Here is an 8584-nt window from a genome sequence, read left to right as displayed (position 1 = left end):
TCTAATAAAAACAAACCCTTTTGGAGGTTTGTGTCATGCAGTTAGATCCAGGAAATCATCTGACCACAAGCAGCAGCAATCTGAGTGAAATAAATAAATAAATAAAAGAATGTGCAGGGAATGGGTTTTTGTTTTATTCAGGTGGAATCCTGTACAAGTGGGCTGTCGCAGAATGTTTGCCTCTTGCTTTTTCTTCTCACCATTCTGTAATTTCTACTTTGTTCTTCAGGCATCTCCCATAGCAACTGTGCCCTGAGTGTAGCCAAAAGAAGCTGTCTGAGCACAGAGCAGACTTGATTTAGGTAGCCAGATTTCAGATCCTCTTCGTCTGGCAGCAGGTGACCTGACAACTGAAGGCTGGCCATGGCTAATGAGGAATGTGAAGAATGCACTTAATAATTACACTGAAGGGGAAATTCAAGCTGTATTTTACAGGTGTGGTATTCTACACTCACGATGGATATTGAATAAATACATTACTCATAATTCCATTTCTCTAAATTAGCCGTAATTTATAAAGAAAAAACATTTCAATAAAAAATGTTACCTTTAGTTTTGTAGACTGTCAAAGGTGTGTAACAGGCATGCAATGTCCTGCCAGCATACCCCTTTCGGCATGGTTCATGGTGTGGGTTTCACCTTCGTGCACACTCCTGAAAAAAAGTAAACATATATACACACACATACAGTGTGTGTGTGTGTCTCTATATATATATATATATATATATATATGTGTGTGTGTGTGTGTTGTGTCAATGTTAAAATGTACACTGGGATGATTCTTTTCAGGCAGCAGTCTATAATAGCGCTGATAAAAGCTCTCAGATATTCCTCTGTGGCGCTGATATGGCCCCCAGCTGAAATGTTCTTTACATTCACAATTTAAAGGAATTCTTACATACCCTGTATTTTGTCTGCTACCAGGCTACTATCAAGGCTGCGTTCCCATCTACTGTACACTAAATAAATCAATCCCAAATTATACCTCACTGTCGTGTCATCAGCATACGGCGTTGGTCATTTTGCCAGCTGATTGAACCTCTGTGGTCTCAGAATGGAACCAGTGTACATGGAAGTGGAAATTGGGAATCAGATGTGGAAATGAGGTGGAAACGCTAGAATACTGATGAATGTAGCCCAGGGAGAAGACAATATGGAAAAGAAATCCAAACGTACGCTAGACGAGCTGCAAACTGGAGCCAGTGAGCTCACTTAATATGAATCACAAATGTCTGGCCGAGGATTAGATAGGCTGATACCTGACGAGGAGGATACAATACGAGGTGACGTTAAAATACATGAGGTCCAGAGAACGTCAAGTGAGTGATTATTAAAGACATAGCGTTGGGGAGGGCTGGAGCAGACTATGGAGGGAAACAGAAACCTTCAGGGACAGGGAAGTGGGATGAGTCAAATCTCCTTCCAGAGCCTCCTCAAACAAACCTGGACCTGAAGCAGCCTGGTCCTCCCGAGCAAGCCCACCAAACACACACAGGTCCTGGAGCTCGGAGGAGCTGCTTCAGCACCGCCTGAACTGACTTTACCTCTGACCTTTCCCAGCTGCCAGACTGCCAGGTTAGAATTAACTAACTGAGATCCAGGCAGCAATCCAAGCCAGGTCCCAGAGGTGGCAACTCAATGCGGAACAAGCAGAGTACATTAACTCAAGCCATGGGAAGAAGGGAGAAGCACATTTCACTGATAATTCAGATGCCTGCAAAGCGAAGCAGTACCAACTCCTACAAGTTTACTTGTCTTCTTCTTCATAAGCAAGAAGGAAGTGCCTGTCATAGCTAACACACACACACACAGGTATTTCTCCCCTGAAGGCATTACGAGTTATATCCAGTATTAGAAGTAGAATCACTGAGGTCACATCCCCCTCAATTAAACACCTGAATTGCTGTTTGATTAGAGTGCCAGCTCTTTGACAGCAACGTCAATAAAAATACAAGGTGAATGAAAAGAGACTGAGTTAAGTGTGAAAGATAAATAAAACATTAAATCTCTCAGCGCTAGTGGCAAAGAGCTGTACTCTCAAAATAGATTGTGTGATTAACAGCAACCTTCATAGTGTCAATAACCTGCTGCTTAGTTTAACAGACCCTTGACTTAATACTCTTCTGACTTAAAACTTTCACTATTAAACTAGTGTCATAAACAAAAAAAAATACACGTTAGAACGTGCACTGTTAAATCCTAATTAGTTGTAGTTTACAATGAACATTTACTATAAAATGATGCAAGGAGGCAGTAAACCTGCTGTTTCTATTTATCATTGTTATATAATGCAGCTGTGTAACATGTAGGGGGACTTACACACAGCATAGCATAGCACACAGTGACATCTTTGAATGTTTAACTGTGGTTTCTGCCACAGGTGGCCACATGGTGTAATTGCAGAAATGATCCACAAGGGAAAACCCTGATATTTTGCACCAAAGCAGCTGAGCTGCACCACCCATTCACAAGCTGCCAGTAAGTTTTAATGGGACTGAGGGACATGGAGTTCAAGGCACAAGGTAAAATGACATTTGAACTTACAAACTTCTTAGAACTTAGTACTCCAAACCAGACCTTCATTTATTTATTAAGATCTTAATTGAGTTTTAAGCAATACAGGGTATCTGAAGTACTAACAAAATGAGAACTACTGACAGGACTAATGGTAAGCACTCTAAACTCTAAACTCCCTGGCTCTGCCCAGTACTTGGATGTTTACTCTGGTGCTAAATGTGGCTGCAGTGGGATGCAAACAGCTGTCTGACGTGCTGTACTGGTAAAGCTGGACTGAGTCACCTTCCAAAGAGGGCATGCAACAAATCCACTGGCCCCTGACAGACCCCTGAACCCCTCAGGCTTGGAGAAGCAGACGCCCCAGCCCCACGTTTTCTCCCTTCTTTCCCAGCAGCCCAGCCCTGTCTCAACGCAGCATAGTATTTCTTACTGAGATGAAAACATTTAACATGTCCCATTGTCCTGTGATTCAGCAGCAGCATCCCTCTGCATTCTTCACATAACCCTGATAACATGCTGATACTGGCTGAGCAGCAGCAATAGAGACTGCCAGTGCTGGATTAAAGAAGCACAGGGCAGCCACCAAAGCGACTTTCAACCTCTCGCCTGCAGGGGGCCACGCTGAAACCTGAAATACTCAGAAACGTTTTGTACAGCATGAGTTGCAGCACACAGGACCGTACTTTCAAGACTTATGCCATTTGAAGATTTGCAATTAAAGAGCGTTAATTGAGCACAGATGCTTTCAGTCTAATTTGAAATTGAGACAGAATAACTATACATGCAATGCAGGACATGCTTTTGGTTTCTGTGCAGTTGTTTTTTTCTTGTCATGGATTAACAGTTTCATAAAGATCACTGTTATTCTTGCATGTTTTGCTGAAACGTTTTGTTTAAATATAATACCCATTTTATATCATGAATTCTTTATAAGCAAATATAAATCTGCTCCAGGTGTTTAAATTGTGCCCATTATTCAGAAGCTGGCGACAGGAAAGCAACGCTTCCAAATCTTTCACAAACACTAGTTTCCCCGAGTAGGACATTTTCTTTGGTAATACAGTTCTGTATATAAATCATCACCCTTTTACATTCAAGAGAGAAACAACCTAGAACAGTTTTATGAGTAACAAACTTTATTGTATTCATAAAAAAAAAACCCAGACCTTGAAATAGAACTCTGAACAGGGCGTTCATTTTGCTTAAATGATTCTGGTTTGCTAATGCTCTCGTGTTAAAATGTTCCCAAATCAGATCCCAGCTGGGCACTGGTGTAACAGTAAATGTCACACGGCACTGAGCCAGTTAAAAGCCAGTGTTGCTTATCATGTGAAAGCTGAGCTCCTATCAAGGCCAAACAGTCCCTTCCTTCATTGTGAATGTGCTCAATGTCAACCCCAAGGACATTCTCACTACTTTAGATAAAGAAACACACAGGGACCAGGGACTGTCTCAACAGTTAACCCTGGCGGTGCAGAGCACAGCCACGTGCTGTCTGAGCAGCAGCAGCCAAAGGCACTCTCCATGGTCACTCTGCTCCCAGAGGATAGGAACAAGGTCCAGGCTTGTTGCATTGAGCCTCGAGGCAGTCGCCGGAACCCGCAACACCGGTACATGATGACATCAGAAACCTGCAACACCGGCACATGATGACATCAGAACCCTGCAACACCGGCACATGATGACATCAGAACCCTGCAACACCGGCACATGATGACATCAGGAACATGCAACACCTGCACATGATGACATCAGGAACATGCAACACCTGCACATGATGACATCAGTGCATGTATAGTAGGTGGCACGGTCTGGCTTTCTGCACAATACAATGACACTTGGAGCAAAAGGCTTTGTGAATTTTCAGCTGTGTCTTCAATGCAAAAATATAAATAACAAACTACCCGTCAGAATAGAACCCTAATTGGTTTCTATTGTAGTAAGTCCAGCCCAGTCATGCTGTAGTTGTGCTCAGTATTGCAGTGCTCTTCCTTTGTAGCCGGAGTCATAGTTAGGAGACCTCGCTATTATAATGAGAATGCAAGCACTGACGGAATGGGATTGATGTTCCAGGGTATAAAGGGCTGCCTTTTAACAAGGGAGCATGTATGCGTTTCTCACGGCATCATAAAGCATTTCTTTTCCACTGCTAGAAGCCCGATTCCTAGTGGACACCACCTCAACTCAGCCTGCTTGTGTAGTAACAGGCTGCATGAAATAGGTTCCCAGCTCACATGAGATAAGAGCGCCAGTCTCAAAAACCCCAGAAGAATAAGAGAGATTAGACTCATCCAAAAATGATACAGACCACAAGCGCACAATGGAAAGGACACATCATGTACATCTCGGCATTAGCTTGATCTCATTACAGCATGAAATCAGCTCTTACCAGCAGTATATTGGGGCAAGAGGGTGTTTTCTTATATACTGTATTCAACATAAAAAACACCTCTATTCCTCTATTTCAGGACAGAGAACTTCTTGGAAATGAAGCAGAACTACAAAAAAAAAAAAAAAAAAAAAAATTCTCATCCACTCTCAACTTACATTTTTGCAGGTGAACAGTTTCACTGCATTTTCATTGCTTTGTGATAGACTCCAGCCCTTTACTAGAATGTTTCTGCTTGCAGAAGATACAGTACAGAGTATTGACTGATGCAATTCAACACTAAGCCCGAACAAAGATGTGCCGGGAAGTTCTCTTTGTGACACAAATCTATTTGCTATGGTAGGGAGCCTGTCTCAAAGTGAAATAAACTGTCTGGCCAAAGGGTTGCGCTACACTGCCCCCCTGTAGAGGGAGCACTCTCAATGCACACCTGTAGCCCAGGGCGTTGTGAAGAAGCTGTCTTCACCCACAGGACCCCTGTGTCTCCAGTGCATGCAGCAGGCTTGGCACAGAAAGAGAAGCTGCCGCTGCTCTGGTAGTTGGACGGTAGGCACTGAAAAGAGAAAGCAGTCGGCTTCCTGAGCTCACCGCTTAGCAAGAAGAAAAAAACAAACAAAAAAAAAACAGGGAAAGTTTGACTCCTTCAGCCAGCTTTCACATCGCTCCCCCGCATTGATTAATGGGATGAAAATGTATTTTAGCAGAGTAAGTACAGATTAGTCCTTCTGTACAAAACCCCCCAGTCCTGTACCTCCGCCCACCATCCCCCAACCCCTGCCAAGTCCCGCTCGAGGAGACTTCAGGGGGCTCCATAAATCATCGGAAACAAAACATTTTGAATCCGCAACATGCTTGCCTGACGTGCAGATTCATTACCTGTGCCAGGAACACAGATGCTGCTTAAATCCCTGGAGTCAGCCTTTTGTTTACCTGTGTGAAAAGAAGAAAAGAAAACTGGGCAAGGAGAAGATGACTTGAAATAAACAAGAACTGCAGATAAGAAGCAAAGCCTGCCAGATCGGGAGAGACTGGGAAGATGGGATAACAAACGTAACATTGTGGCTAATTTCTAAATAATGACATTGTCTTCACTGTTTGGGTAGGTCTGCAGTGAACATGTACCAAATAGATACGAACAATGGCCGATTGTAATTAAAAGTTTGACTTCACTGTAGTTGCATGAAATTCAATATGATTACTTTCTAACTTTAGTAGTGGTTCAGTTAAACTGCAGTTGCAGTTGAGTTACAGTGTTATTATTATTATTATTATTATTATTATTATTATTATTATATTATTATTATTATTATTATATTATTATTATTTATTACTTTATTAAACACAGTTTTGAAAAACTGTATACTTAAACAAATGTACTTGTGGTAACTATTGCATGCAAGTTATATAAATCCTTAAACTTGACGTTAAGACACTTTCATTGCTGCAGTGTTTATTATTATTATTATTATTATTATTATTATTATTATTATTATTATTATTATTATTTATCTTTGAGTTTTTTAACACTCTTATCCTTAAACAACACCTATTGAGGATTTTTTCTATTGTCCTTTTCAACTCAATGATTTCAGCCTACAGGCTCCCAAAATCCAATCTAATCTCAGGACTGGACCGTGCAAAGTGAAGACCATCCTAAGATCAGACCTGCAGTGTAAGACTTCTGGAAGAAGCAGAGTGAAAATCATCCTGAGCTGCAGTGTAAGACCTTGGGAAGACAGCTCTCCACAGCCTGGGATCAGCATCGCCGACTGAGGGAGGGGCGCGGGAGCACCAGACACACGCTACTCAAACTGCAAGGGAACACAATAATAATCTACCCTTATAATAGTTTACCAAAGATTGGCAAAGCATGCTAAATGCACATTATAACCATGGTAAGAGTGCACAGTTACAGTAACATTTACACAGCAATGGAAGCTGCTGTTGTAATGTTCTACAAACATGAATTAAACAAATCAGGCAGGGTGCAAATCCAGTGCATCGTTATTCTTTCTTCTTCTGAGGACAACATCCTGCTATGAGTTCAGTTCCAAAGAGAGACGGGAAAGAGCGCTGTTACCCTGGCAGGACCCTGCCCAGTGGCTGTCTGGAAGTTCTTTTATAGCAGGGTATAAAAGTGGAGTGGTATTTACAGTGCCTGGCCAGCACAGCCTCGCCCCACCTGCTGTTCCATCAGTGTTTCCTTTTCAGTGATGCCAGGCTTGTCATCATTCCAAACCATTCCCCCAGTAGTCTCAATCTCTTCTTTAAAAGTGAACGTGCTTGCATTGATAAAAAGGATTGTATTCAGGTTGATATCTTTGATCTCCTCCCCACCACCGCTGTCTAGTCCAGTTTGTCATTTGCCTGTGATTTGAGACTCTTTCACATTTAGTTAGTGGTTTAGGTGTGTGTTTTTATGCTGTAACTTCAGGCAGAAAAGGAATAGGAACTAACAGTATCTTTGTGTTGCATGTGCTCTGCATACTGTTAGTAATGATAATATATCTACATAGCACCCTTCATAGTGGACCACAATCACAAAGCACTTTACAGAGGTAGGCTGTGAACTGTGCATTATATGCAGAGTCACTTACAATAGGACATTGATTTAACATCTCATCCGCAGGACAGCACACAAGCGACTTGCTCGGGGTCACATTGTGAGTCAGTCAATGGCAGTGCTGGGATTTGAACCAATGACTTTCTAGTTACAAGCCCCTGGGCTTTAACCACTGGACCACACTGCCTCCTTAAACTCACACACTAGTCTAGGTGTTGTATTGGTTTTGTACGCTGATGCACAGAAGACCGATTGAAACTGCATTCATCACAGACAAAAACAAAACAGCAGAGTGCAGTTCATTACAGCAGCTGAAATATGAGATTATACAGAATCGCACTGCAACTAGAATGAGCGAATCTGAACTAAACTGCACCTGTGCTTATTGTGCTATACTGCTCACTTAGGTAAAGACCCTTTTTGCTGTTGTTAAACTGCAGTACTTTTCAATGTGTGAATCTACAAGAATAATCCAGAAATGTTAAATAAGCTCCAGCTGCCGCATTGCTACAGTAACGGAAAACTGTTATGCCAACAGCAAAGAAAGGTTGCCAAACAGACTCACCTGGCATGTACAGTTATTTGAACTGATTGGCTTACATTTCAAAGGCCTTGACACCTGGCAGAGGCATGGTGTTAAAATAAGGTGCCAGCGAGAACCTGGAATTAAATTCAAAATCTAAATAAATCTGGACTGCTCTGCCAACTAATCCTGCTGCTACATTATACGAGTCATTCCTGTGCAATCCAGCTTCACAATTTACAGAATCCTATGTGTCAGAATATGAGTCCTGTGTGTACAGAGCCTCAGAATAAGAATCATGTGTGTACAGAGCCTCAGAATAAGAATCGTGTGTACAGAGCCTCAGAATGAGAGTCCTGTGTGTACAGAGCCTCAGAATGAGAGTCCTGTGTGTACAGAGCCTCAGAATGAGAGTCCTGTGTGTTCAGAGCCTCAGAATGAGAGTCCTGTGTGTTCAGAGCCTCAGAATGAGAGTCCTGTGTGTTCAGAGCCTCAGAATGAGAGTCCTGTGTGTACAGAGCCTCAGAGTGAGAGTCCTGTGTGTTCAGAGCCTCAGAATAAGAATCGTGTGTACAGACACCTCAGATTGGTG

This window comes from Polyodon spathula, chromosome 19 (genome assembly GCF_017654505.1).
Source record: "Polyodon spathula isolate WHYD16114869_AA chromosome 19, ASM1765450v1, whole genome shotgun sequence".
Classification (NCBI taxonomy): domain Eukaryota; kingdom Metazoa; phylum Chordata; class Actinopteri; order Acipenseriformes; family Polyodontidae; genus Polyodon; species Polyodon spathula.
Note: the sequence above shows the minus strand (reverse complement) of the source record.